The sequence below is a fragment of the Miniopterus schreibersii genome (genome assembly GCF_964146895.1).
Source record: "Miniopterus schreibersii genome assembly, chromosome: 13".
In the NCBI taxonomy this organism is placed as follows: Eukaryota; Metazoa; Chordata; class Mammalia; order Chiroptera; family Miniopteridae; genus Miniopterus; species Miniopterus schreibersii.
Window position 1 is genome coordinate 30,052,179 of NC_138113.1, and position 14,732 is coordinate 30,066,910.

A 14,732-nucleotide genomic window follows, 5' to 3' on the forward strand; every position below is an offset into this window, starting at 1 on the left:
GCACCAGGCTGCTTTTGAGGAGGTGGGTTCACTTCCTTAAAAACCTGTTTTCAGTGTTCTTCAAAAACATCTAATTAGCTCTATCTAGCCACTATAATCTATAGTATGTCTTTTTGTAAAGACCCCTTTCTACTCACAGAGAAAGGCCCCTGATGAATTATTTTAGTTCCTGGATCCAAACAATGTCCACACTGGGTACCTGTGAAGAGGAAGTGGGACAGGTCAGGGAGGGCTTCTGATCATTAGATGAATGACTGCGCCAGTCCCCAGTCTGTTCTCCACCTTTTTTTTTTTTTTTTATACAAGCACCAGTTATAAGGCAGCATTAAACTGAGGGAGCTGCCTCAGCTGAAAAGAACGACAGTGGGTAGGAATGACTCTCAGGCCCCGAGTTTAGCTGTTCTGGGTCTAAACCTGGAATGCAACTGAAGAGCTTTCAGTCCACCAGGAGTTGGATAACTGTGAGGAGCAGACCATAGGAAAATGACTACAAAGCAAATAGTTGTGGATGAACTATGTTGCTTAAGAACCTTCCTGTTAGGAGAAGCAGCCTATTCAAGATAACTCTGAGGAAAACATTCCATTGTTACTGCCCTGTGGAGGGCCAATTCTTGTCAAAACTGTGAAATGAACTGTACTGGAACTTTCTGTGACATATTCAGTTCACCTAGCTTGGGCTGAAAAGGGAACTGACTGGTTCACATTGTTGGGAACACCAAGGGGTGGGCCAGGGCCAGACACAGAGGAATCATCAGGTCTCTCCTTCCCTCTCTCTCCTCCTTACTTCCATGTTTGTTTCATTTTAAGGCATACTCTTTCCTCGTGATAGACATCATCGGCATCTGGTTTTCATTGTTTATACCAATTCCCAAAAAAGGACCCTGGTAGGCTCTTGCCGAGTTACATCTGTACCTCCAGACCCATCACAGTGTCAGGAGTCAGGAATGGGAGCAGTAATATCTGTTCTATCTGATTTCGGATGCCAGAAAGGGGGAAGGGCTGCTGGGAAAGTAAGACACCAGAGTGCTGCTAGACATTGAAGCAGCTTTATGGCTTCCCGCTGCAGTTCTTTTCCACCCTCCCTTTCTAGGCACTGTCTCCTTGTTGCCCTTCCATTGCCCAACACACACTCCAGCTTTCCTGGTATCCAAAAGAACCCTATTTCCTTCCATTCCATACTTTAACTGTAGCCTTCAAAGCCCACCCACCAACACAGATAAAATGAATACATTTGGTGATTGTCATAAAAATGTTTGGAGCCTCCTCTGGTGACAGGGGAGAGTGAGAGCCCATCAGAGTACATTATGTAGGCAGTTGTCTTATATCAGTGAGTATGTGCTGATTCAACCCATTCCCGGTAAGAGGTGTCATTTCATTTATTTGAATTCATGTTCTAGGTTCGGAATACTCTCTGAGGTGAGCCCTGGAAAAGTAAAGCAACAAGTCGTAGAAAGCTTCTAGGGAAGTCTGGCATTTGCCTTATCCATTCAGACAAGCCCAAGCTTAAAAATCCATTCGATTCACATCAGTAGAGTCCAGAGCCTGGAAACAGATCTTCCTAAGGTTAGGGCTGCTGAAGGTTAGATCATGGCCTTCACTCTAGGGAAAGTCCCCCAGAATCTAATCAACATTGCTGGGCCTGTTCTCAGAGTTGGACCAGGGGACCAACAACCAGTGAAAAACCATAGTGAACCCCCAAGAGACCCAAACCCATCTTCCCTCTTCAAAAAATATCACTTTCCATATCTGACTCTCATAGCTTTGATAGATTATTTTTTGTTGTGCTGTGTTTTTTAAATAGCAATGATATTAGAAGGACTGTGAAAAATCCTCTCAAAACCAGAGATCACAAAATTTGGAGCAATATAGTTGGGCTCTATAGGCTAAAATAGACTCTCCAACACATATCTTGTTTTCTTACTTTCACAAAATGGCCTTGGCACCAGCAGGGGACTAGTTAAGCACTAACACTGCAGTGATTACCAAAGACCTCTCTCCTGAGTCTTTGGGGAGGTCTGAAACAGCAGTGTCTAGTTGTCATATGAACATGAGAGGCCAAAAGAATCATCTCCTCTCTGAATTCTATATTACACTTGGCAAATACCAGAGGTTCTCAACCATTGCCACACATAGAATCACCTGGGAAGCTTTCAAAATATACCTACGCTCTGACTCCATCCTCAGAAGTACTGATTTAATTAGTCTCAAGTGGAGAACAGACATTAGAATGTATTAAAAACTTCCCAGGTAATTCTACTCTACAGCCAAAATTGAGAACCTCCGGCATATAAAAAAGTAGTATTTATTGAGCTCTTGCTATATGCTGAGTATTGTACTTAATTGTTTATAAGCATTATCTCTTTCAAGTCTCATAACAGCTCTACTTGGTAGTTACTATTATTATACCCATTTTAGAGATGAGGCAGTTGAACTTAGAAGAGTTTAGTCATTTAAATAGGCAGTAAGTTTCAGAAACAGGAATCTGCAGTTGGTCTTTATGGACCAAGAGTCCACATATTGAGCACTTATATTATGCTGTTTCCTACTATGTTCTGCCACATTCTGAACACATAGGGTTATAGTAACCAAGTCCATAACAAAAACAAAATACATGTTATCAAATTGGAATGGAGGAATAAAGTGTCAAACAGTTGATGGGGATTTGTTTAATCTCAAACAAATGAAGATTTTGCTGCCTTACCAGCTGTGATGTCACTTCCTTGACCTCATAAACACTATATAGTTTCTTCTTTGGGGAATAAAATGATGATGACAATGACAACAATGACATGACAATAATGTAGGAATAGTAGTGCCCTTACTCTTTCTTTTAGGCACTCAGAAAAATTCAGTAAAGGAAGATAAACATGCTCACACACATACACACACAACACAGGATTTAAAAGAATCTTAAAATTATCTGCCCCAACCTTCTAATTTTATATACAAGGAAAATGGGACTCAGAAAAGTAAAATGGTTTGCTCAGTTTCACACTAGTCTCCTGACTCTTTGGGCCAGTTTCCCATGTCCAGTGATGGAGAGCTCCTCAGGAAGACAGGTCAGTACCAGAAGATGCACAACATGCTACAATAACATTCCTCCAACCTGTGTCCATGACATTACCAACTGAGCCATACTCGTGTGCTTGTTTGACAGTCACAAAACAGTTTGCAGATTGATGGCCTTCTGGGGATAGTCTCAGAGCTATGTCCTCCATTATCTGTACCTAAAACAATATCTTTTTTGTTTTTCCCCCAGAATGGCACCTAAACCATAAGTGAAGCCACTAAAGCCATTTTGGGTTTTGCTTTCTTTGTGTTTTCTGCACAGGTTCTAGACTGTCAGGTCAGAATTACTCAGGGTGCTTATTCAAAATACATATATGTGGGCCATGAACCAGAGATACCAGAATTTCTGGATGCAAGGCCCGTTTTGAAAACTAATCAGGAAATTCTTCTGCACGTGAACATTTAAGAACCACTGATTTTAGGCCCCAGACTTTCCTGCTACAGGTTCTTCCAACAAGAACCAGAATAAAGTCAGCAACTTCGAGACCAAAATAGCTTTTTCTACTTTCGCAGTTCTGATTCTTAACTTAGGAGGAGAGCCATGACATTGCACTAGGAAATCCCTGCTGCTCTCAAGATGCATCATAAGCCAAGCTGGAAGCCTAGACAAAGAGTTATGATTTCCCTCACCTTTTGATTTTACCTGTGGGAACCAACGGAGCATTGAAACTTGTGCACTCTGTGTCCCTAGAGCACCTCAGTTCACTGATGCCTTATCTGCTGCCAAGAGAATCATCTGAAGAGATAAATGGCAGACACTACAGCTCAGCTCCTGCCCTGCTCTGCAGTGATTCCCCCAATGTGTGTCTTCCCAAACAGGACACTCTGATACTCCTGCAGTCACTTGCCATGCTTATACTTTTTATTGTGCCTCTGGGGAGTCAGCCTTTTGACTTATGCTAGCAATAGAAGTACACAAAGAACCCTCTGAAGAACACAGAAAGCCCTTACTTCTTCTTGTAACGTTTAACCAAAAAAGCAAAAATTCAAGAATATCACGTGCTTGCTCCTTGAAAGAAGGCAACCCCTCCATCTATTAAAAGGCATCTATTTCTTTTTATTCTAAGACTGATTCCCCAAGGTATAGATGTGACTTTATAGTAGCCTCATAGCACCAGCTCTGCCTGATGAAGATGTGAAGTGTCCCAACAATTTGATGTAATGCATCTGTGATGCCGGTAGAGGCTCGAGAACAAAGAAGGACAGAAAGGAACTGCCCTCTAACCACCAGTACTAAAAGTCCCCATCTAGCTATTTAAACTAAACTGAACCATGTAGTATTGTCATGGACCATTATATATTACCTGAGCAAAATCTTCAGTGAATCTCTTCAAACAGAATCAAATCCATCTATAAAAGGTACATTTACTAAAAAAGAAGACAGAAATATGCTTATTCTCCAATCTCCTGAATAAGCAAAACCTGAAGCTAAATCTGATTTGCATCCCTAGTCTAAATGCAATCCAACATGTTCATATTTTTATAGTATAGTATAGTATAGTACCAAATTATATTACAATGAGAACTTACTTCAGATGAATTATTAAACTAGAATATGACCATAATTATAGCTTTCAGTTCTAGAGGGAGATGTGGAAACAAAGATGGGAAATCTCAACAAAAGTGTGGCCCTGTGGAGCAGGTCCAGAGGCATGCCCCTGTGTTATGAAACGGGATTTGAATGCTGCTGAGTCGCATTACTCAAGTGCTTAAGGCTAGGTCCAAGTGCCGAAGGACGGATGCACTTCCTCCCTCAGTCAGGAAGTCCACCTAGGATTGAACTCACATGTGGATTTGTCCACAGAATTAGCTGTGAGGATCTGGGGAAGGCAAAGGTATAGAATAAGAAAGAAGTGGATGGTAACAAGGGACCCAACCTAGAGGATGCGATTCTATGTAGCACGCTGGTGGGATCAGTCAGGTGAAGAAAGTTTCCCATTTCATCCCAATTGGAAAATAATTTTGTTCCTTAATCACAGGACTTGTTATTTTACTCTGAGCTCACTGTCTGCAATCAAGGTGTCTCAGAACCGAAGGAGCGGTGGAATTCTGTGGCTAGGCTGAGACACCTGCCACTGGCACCAGCACAAGGATTTTTAGTGCTTGGCCTGAAGGGCTGCCCATTAAACAGTTGACTATTGAAGCCAGAACCATCCAGCTGGAAAGCTTCCTCTCCTTCCAGTTCTCTTAAACATAGAGACACCTGGGATCCCCAATAATGCTGACAGTCAAAGATCCTGTCCTTAAAAAGTAATGGCTATTAACCACAAAAGCGATCTCATTCACTTTTATTCTAGAAATATTTGAACACTTATTAACACAATAATACTTAACACTTACATGTGACTCCCACAGTATTGGAACTCAGCAGCTGTTGTTTAAATTTTAATGTAAGACAATGCTGCAAAAAAAGCTAAATTAAACTCTATTTTTGTCCCAAATGTGTGTACAATCTATTACGAATAATATTTTACAATACAAATGGATGAAATAAAGAGGAGCCCAATCTAGGGAATCTGAGTTTGTAAAAGGCAGATAAAGCATAAATATGTGTTTCTAACTATCTAGTGCTCAGTTCTCAGAGTGCTGTTTTTTCTGCTTTATGTGGGAGGACCAGAAAGCTTTGCAGGTGCAGAGAAACATTTTCTATCTGAATTCAACCTTTGGCTGTTATTTCTTCTCTGTCTTTTGAATATTATTGAGGATATGTAAGAGGCAAGGGAGAGAGAGGAGAGGTGAATAATCAATGAGTCTTTCAATATATTTTTAAGTAGTTATTTTTGTTTTGAAGCATGTACTTTTCCATACATTTTTCAGATTCTTCACAATAATCCTGTGAGACAAGTATACTTCTTATCTCCATTTATAACGTAAGCTTAGATATGCTATGTAATTGGCCCATCACTAGTTAGAAAGTAGTATTGTTGGTACTTCAGTCCAACTCTGCCTGTCTCCAAAAGAGTACTCCTAAATATTATCAGATATCATCTCCTGCTGTAACTAGCTACCTATCAAGTACTTTGTATTGATGTGGTGTTAGGAGTGGGGTAGGAGTGGAGAGTAATTCCAATTTGAATCAAAAATGATAGAATTCAGATATTTCCCAGCATGTCTGTAAAACCGATGGGATGGGCAAACTAGACATATATTTTCATCAGGTAACAGAAAGCTAATTTGCTTTGATTGTTGACCTTTGGGACATTTTGAAAAGCCTCTAGATAAATTCACATACCCACAAAATGTTTGTACAAATTTGCAAGACTCATATAGCCACTTGCAGTCCCTTGAGGCCCAGTCAGGGCCCATGGACTTAGATTAAGAACATCATTGCTAAGGCGAGAAGGAACCAGTCACAGCAAGCTTGACCCATTAACCGGGTCTCAAGCATAGTGTGGTGTCTCCTGCTCACTTTTGCCTGCTGCCCCAGCTGTCATCCACTCTAATCCTGTGGTAGTGGGAGAGTTGAGGGTGAGAATAGGGGAAAGATTAAACCCTTATGAGGAATTAGAATTCAATGCAGGCTGCTTTTGTGTAATGGAGAAAGCTGCACACATACAAAAGAGAGTGCCAAATCCTACCTTATTTAGTCCTAAACCCCATGCAGCTTTGGTACTTTGGGTGACAGGCTTGAGAAGTGGCAATGGGGTCTGTCATCAACGAGTAATTAATATGACCTGCCGGGTACTTCCAAGAAAAACTTCATGTGGAGAAAGAGACAGGAGCCTTCACAATAATATTTGTTCCAAAACACATACATGCCAGATATCATTTTAATTGATTGGTGAATTAATTATTTTATTGTTTAGAAAACTTTAAAGGATGATTGAAAAGTAAAGATGGCTTGACTTAGCAGTGAAAAAAGAGGTTCATTTCAGGTGAGAAGAGATGTGAAAAGATGGAGTCTCTAGTTTGATGGAAGAGCAAGAGCGCTACTTTAAATATGAAGTGACTTTTCTGTCTTCTATTAAGTCCTTTTATTTTCTTTGTAGTGGCCCCACTGAATTCTACTGAAGCAATACAGAATGTATTGCTCAAGAGATTGCTTCTCCAAGACCATGAGCATACTGTGTTAGAGCCCCCTATTGTTTATTGTAATTCAAATAATTGTTGAAATAAAATGTTAGTTGCTTTGCCAGCCATAAGAGTCCCTTTAGAGACTGTGACAGAAATAATAATTAAAGAGAATCCCCACTGGACATCATTGATCTTTCACTCGGGATTGAAATCTTTCTGTAGGAATTCAGAACCAACATAAAGTGTTAACATGTGCATATGAAGTGTCAGTATGCTATGAGTATTTAATTTCAAATGCTGATTGCAAAGAAATTAGACTGTAGTATTTTTTAAAGCATTAGTGCTCACTAATTTGTATTTACTTTGTTATGAATTGCTTAATATTAAAATGAAAATAACATATGGCTTCATATGTAGTTTCTTATTTATAGTCATATATAAATTATATGCAAAGTTTTGTTTATTTTTTATGTTTTTCTGTGGTTTGGGGGGTGTTTCTGATGTTTTCATGGGTTCATATAATAAGCTGGAAACTGCACATGTTGCCATGAAAGTCATTTTCAGCAGAAGAGTTTACAATGTAAATCAATAGTTGTGATAAAACACACCATGGCAGCACAAGGGTGGATTTTTGTTGTTCCCTGTTGTTGCTGTTTATTGGTCTTATGGGATTTTGTTTTTGTTGTTATCAGTTTAGTTTCTTTGCTTTTAGACACAAGGTTTAATCTAATTCCAATCGAATGAAATTTTTAGACATACCTTGCTCCTTCATCTGATACATTAAATAATTTGAACTGTTATTTTGCAGTAGAGATTTTAAAAAAAAATCTATTTTAAGACCACAATAATTAATTTATTCATCAACAATATCTTTGGGTACCTATCACATTCCAGGCACTGTTTTGTGCATTTGGGGCACATTGGCTGACCAAAAAGGCCACTGATCTCATGAGCTTATATTCTACACACAATCTAATAAATGAAAAGCAAACAATGTGGTCGTGTGTAAAAAGGTGATTTGCACTATGGGAAAATGGAGCATAGAAAGCAGACACAAGACTGGGGGTGAGGCTGTAAAAGGAGGCCTCATTTATGACATTTAAGGAAAGATTAAAGGAGTCAAAGAGGTTACCTTTGTTGCTTTTAAGTCGACTTAGTGAATTGACCTAAGATAGATGAGTAAGCCTTATTGCTGAAATACAGAAGTCCTTGGGGATATGCTTGTCAGTTTTCCACCTTCTGGGCATTCTTTCTCTTTATTTTCTACTCTGGTCACTTTTCTTAAAAGAGAAGACAGAATCAAGACAGGAGCCAAGTAGGTATCAGTCACACTGAGTACCAAAGTCACCTCCTAGTCATTCTTCCCCTTGTAGGCCGCCCTTCTGGCTGTGATGAATTGAACGGTGTTCAGAATATGATTCTTTGAGCAATATCAGCAAGACACAACCATGATGGGAGCCCAAAATGACCACCGCTGCAGCTCATGTCTGTTCAGTGAGGTGTTAGCAAGTGGTTCATGCCATTAGAGCAGTAAATGCAGGAGGGAAAATGTGTACATTAATCCACACATAGGGGGTGCTTCGTTGGAAGGGAAAGGAACCAACTGATTCTCTTGGTGGGTGCTCTCAGTTACTTAATGACACCAAATTGTTGTAAGAAGAAATCCTGATTAATTTTAAGACAAAGACTATAGAAGGGAAGAATACATAAAAAAAAAAAGTCACAGTCTCTTTGTTCTCTTTGCTAGCCTGCCTAGAATTTTAACTACCAACTGAACCAATTTGACTTCTTTGCTTTTTTAAAATCTTTTTTCAAGCCCAATTCTTCCTCGTGAGTTGAATGCAGTTTATCCAATAGAAATGCCAATTTTGAGTTGTAACACGGAAAAAGATGTTTTCATTAATCAGAGTACCTTGGCTCCAACTCGCACCATCTTCCCTTTGGGAGCCAAAGAAACTTTGCTCAAGATAAAAGAAATTAGGGTCCCTGCTGTGAGCTGAAGAGCATCCCCAGTGAGGAAAAAGTGAATGTATATTTGTCTGCAAAGATGTCTCTTTATAAAAGCCTCATGCTAACATTTTAGAAACAGTTATAGCATCTGAAGAAAGAATGAGAACTATGTTTGACTTTACCCACTAAAGAAAGAGATAATTTAGTAATTTTTAACTTAATAACTAAATCTCTGTTTGACTGTAAAGGAAAATTAACTGTATTAAAAATAGATGATTTATTCCAAACTTTAGATGAAAGGTTTAATAACATAAGCCAATGTAAAAAGGAAATCAGACCCCTTAGTTTGTGGCAGCATTGCATTTTTGTTTTGTTTTGTTTTTTGCTTTTATTGTGGTTGATTTAGAATTTCCTTAACGCTGTTCCTGTGGCTTGATAGTCACTTGATAAAGGCAGCCTGAATATTAAGATTTAAAAATTCCTGAATTTGCACTATAGTTCTTTCAAAACGATGTATTAAGCATACAAAAAGAAGACAATGGAATGGAGATCAAGAACTCAGGTAAGGAAAATAAGAATTGAGAAAAAAATAGGAATTCAAAGATCCTAGCCATGGTGGTTAATGGTATTTATATGACTGAACTTCTAACCATGGACTTCCCGAGAGCCAGAGAAAAGGCGAAGCATGGTCAGTTTAAACTCATGGTGAGAAGTGTGGTGGGAAACTCACTATTTAATTACGTGAGACAAAGATTTTCCACTTATAAGTTCTAGACTGAATTTTCCATTTGGGATTGTATATTAGAAATCCTATTTGATCAATGGACATTATGCTTAGTTTTACAGCAAACTCTTGGTCATTTTCTGAGATGGTACTTCGTTAAATGTATAATGCAACTGAGTGAAGGTGGCTCTATGAGACAAGCTTATAGAGCAGGTTCTTGATACCTAATTTGTTTTAGTGACAGTTTTAAATTACTAAAAGTAGCGACTGTATTTTATTTTTCCTAGATGGAACTTTTCACAGCCAGGCTTTTGTTAAGAGATAGATGGTAGAAAATTAGATTATACTCTCCAACCAAAGACTGAAAAGCAAATTTCTATACTGATTGTGTATTGAAGAAAGCTCCACATATGCTTTGGAAACCAAATGAGCAGGTAAACAGACTGATCTTTTCTTATAAAAGTTGATGAACAATCTGTTCTCCTTTGTATTAACTGATGACCCATCTATGCCCAGAGGTGAGCATTTGTTAAAAAGCCAGTAATTTTTAAAGAAAAGATTTGAGATGTGATGCAACATTTAAATAAGCCACAAATCTGATACCCTTATATGGCATAAAATAATTTTGGCTTAACAGTACTTTTTCTTTTTGAGAAAATAAAATGATGCCAGTGATTACAGCTTCCATTTCTACATGATATTGAATGCTTTAATCATAACAACAACAGTAATGATAGCATTATTTAGCATAAGCTTATTTATGTGGGAAGCATTGTTTCCAGTGATTTACACATAATAACTCATGTAATTTTCACAAAAATAGGTAAATTAGATATTATTATCCTCATTATACAGATGAGAATACTGAGGCATGAATCTCAAGGTTGCACAGCTAATAACGGTTGGAGACCAGGTTGTCTAATTTCAAAGGCTGTGCCCTTAACCACTATACTAAAAAGAAACAAGTATAAGAACAAAAATGGGAGTAACAAACTCATTGCTAGATAATCATGTGATTGTCTACACTGGAAATTCAACAGGATACTCCATCCTGAAGGCTTATGTGATAAAGGATCAACAAAGGAAAATAAATACGGTTCTCATACCTCTATAGGAAACAACTGGAAAAAAAAAAACCTGTAATGGAAATAAAGATCCCATTCACAAACTCTTCAAGTTCTTCAGAATGGCAAAAATGGTCCAGGTTAGGACAAGACATTCTACACATCTCTCCGCTGGTCTAGATTTCCAAATTGGGATAAAGAGTCAATTTTTCACATTTGCTTACTCACTGACATCATCTATAAAATCTGAGCACCCAACATTTATTAGTTTCTTTAACTGCCACACACTAAAAACAGGTACAAAAGAGGGGGGTTGTTATTGCTTTCCAAGGGAGATGGACTTTTATCCAAAGTGTAAAAGTAAGGTGCCCAGATAGGCTTTAGAGATAGAGGACCCATCACAGAGTCTCTCGTACCAACAAAACCCGCGTCTGAAATAAGACTGGGCGATCTTATCATCTGCTCTTAGTCCTAGTTGTTGGGAGGGCTTCAGGTTATCTCTTCTGGTTTTTGTATGTGAAATGTTCCTAAATAATTGCTTCCACCCAGTTTCTTTGTGGTTCCCCCATTCTCTTTTCACATACCCTCAATCAGCTTTGCCTCTTTTGTCATTTTAATATTAAAGAGTATACAAAGGTATTTACCAAACTGCTCCTCAAAATACCAAACATTCCCATGTTAAAAGCCTTTGCTTTAGCTATTCGTGCTGCTTGGAACCATCCCTTACACCACCTGCATCTGCTGGTAACTTCTAAACATTTATACTTCAGATTACTGCTGACTACCGATCCATAGTAACTACCCAGTCCCCATTCTATTTTAATGCTCTGAATAGTCATTATAACAGATGTGTTCTTTGATTTTTTTGTTTATTTTGAGGTCCTATTGTGAGAACATAAACTGAGAGCAGAGACCTTGTCCGTCTGCCTCACTCGCTCATCCCTATATCAAAAGTACCTACAACAGTATCTGATCTAAATTGGATGCTAGGTAAATATCTGTTAGATGAAAAATTTATATATATATATATATATATATATATATATGTGTGTGTGTGTGTGTGTGTGTATATATATATACACACATATATATATGTATGTATACACACACACACACACACATATATTATTGCAGATAGAATCCACAATGTGGTCTGCTTAAATAATATATCCTTATAATTGTATGATAGGATGCTATTTTGACTTCAGTCTGGTCTTGTGGTTAGCAAGGATTGGGAAACAGTTGTGAAACAACAATATATATGCTATAAGAAAACTGGCATTTTGGGATAATAATATCTAATTTACATATTTTTGTGAAAATTACATGAGTTATTATGTGTAAATCACTGGAAGCAGTGCTTCAGGACAGAACAATTTTCTTCCGGTCTGCATGTAACTTTAAGAAACACTGTCAACTTGATTACTGGAGAGTGTCCCTTGAAATGAAAATAGCCTCACAGCACAAAATTCTGCCCTTGCAGCTAAAATGGCATGGATGTTCCCTTACCAGCAGCTGATGCCAGACAACCTTTCACTCCATCAGATAGGAGCCAGCTGGGGGAAGCTGTGACTGCTGTCAAAAACTATATATAGTGTAAAAGATAAAAGGATTAGGTGTTCTGTGGGAAAAGAGAGAGGGGATTCAACTGTATTCCTGAAATATCTGGAAGGCTTTTTAGGCTTTTGGGGACTGGATAGGGAAGTAATTAGTTGGAGATGCATAGTTCCAAAGCAGCCAAAAAGAGGGCGGAGAGCAATTGAAAATCCTTTATGAAAATCCTTTATACCTCTCAAGGCTTCCCAGGTGTCCTGCCAGTGCAGGGTGATCATATCAATATTTATAGCACAGGGTGCCCATGTTCCCCAGCCGGGGCGATTAATACTCGATATCAACACCTGTGACAAGACACATTTTATTTTTACCAACAAACAAAGAGGTTTCTACTTTCTCTGTCCGCTGACTACCTAAGCCTTTATTTTGCACAATAAACCACCCAGAGCTGGAGCTGACAGATAGATGCTGAGCTGCAGTCAATTCTTTCAATAGGTCTCTTCAACTGGCAGGTGGCCTGTCTGTAGCCTGTGTCAAATATAAGGAATTCTACTTTTGGTGGAAAATGCGCCGGCATGATGGGGAGGGGGCGGGGAAAATTTGCCTGCCATGGTTGTCATAGCATGTATTTAAGCACTGAGCCGTATATAATGGGGGGAAAGGCAGGGTTTCTGTTAAGAAACTTTCAAATAAATCTAATACATATTACACAGCAGAAATGCAGGAAAATGTATCTTTCAACAGTGTTACCGTTTTAAGATGCTGAGGTGCTATATAAGTGTCAATTTCTAGGGTTATGATGAGATGGCGAAATGGACCCCTGTGGATCTCATTTTTAATAAAAAGGGCTTTTGTAACTTCTCCATAAAAAATAAAATAAAAATAGAAAACACGGACTAATTCTTAGATAAGAGAGAAGCATGGTCTTATATTTTGTATTGTGAGAAGGTATTTACTAAAGAAAAGGGAGGTGACTCTGGGTGTTGCTGAAGTTTTCTTGGTAAAAGAGAGTGAGCTGAACAGAAGATGTTGCTACAGCCCTCCTGTTCATGCCAGCTCAGCCCACCCGAGCCCCTGTCCACTGCTTCCAGAAATGAAGATGCTTGAGCTCTCCCCGACCCACTGGATTCTATGCAACATATCCCTGGTCTCTACTAACTTTTATCACTGATGATAATAAAGAAATAGATCCACTGGAGTTGTGAATATCATTAAAATATTCACGGAGTTAATGGGGACAGCAACTTGCTAACACATATACCAGTCATACAGTGAGATCTTGTCCCTGGTTTTCAGGCAAATGAACTCTTTAGTGAGATGGAAAAACACTATCTGCCATGTGATATCTGAAACTTGATTTCAGAATGCTGCTGCTGCTGCTAGCGAGTATATCTATTAAGAGCATAATATGTTCTTTCTACACTTTATGCTATATCACTGAATTATCATAATCATTCCATTAGGTACATTTTTTCACTGCCTGTTTTAGAGATGAACAAACAAATTCCTAGATTAAGCAATTTGTCCAAGATCCCACAAACAGTAAGTGGTGTTTCAGGGAATCGAATTAGGTTTTTCTGATTTGGAAGCCTTTTGATCTTTGATAGAGCAAATTATTAGCCCAAAGACCAAGCTTATGCTATCCAACAATTTATTCTAAGCATCTGCTATTTTCTCGGCATGATTTTCTGTTCTCTGGGAGATATAATTTCCTGGAAATGTTTGACTTTGCCCTCAGACGTTTACAGTCTTAAGAGACAAGGCAAATAAACATGAGTAAAACAATTAGACAAAAATTCAAAGGGAAGTAATTAAGTGCTGATAAAATTAAAGCCAAGTGCCAGCCTGGTATCACAGGTAGAGCCCTAGATTTGATATAGAAAACATAGACATAGCTCTGTCACTTATTTCTATGTATCTTTAGGCAAATTACTTAACTTTTATCTCCTCAGAGTATAATACTATCTGTGGTGGGAACTTGTCTCTTATCTCTGCTGGACTTGAACCTGAGTCCCATGAAATCTGTGTAGACAAATGGAAAGGTATTCCACTCCAAATGCAAGAGCACTCACAGTACTGTCTGGGATCCCCTCTGAGAGATGATAACATTAAAGACATACCCGGGGAAAAGTGTGAGTCGCAAACAGCCTTCATAGCAGGAGGGTTCTAGTCCTTCCTAACTGGAACAGCAGTAAAGGCCGTGGTGCCAGGAAAGCAGAGGCAGAGCAACCAGGGAGGAGCAGCAGGGCCAGGGGAGCTGGTGACAGGGAGTGGTGCCCAGCAGAGGAGGGGAGGGGGTCAGCAGGCCCATCCAAATCCTGTACAAGGCTGGGGGCAAGAGAATAAATGGAGTCAAC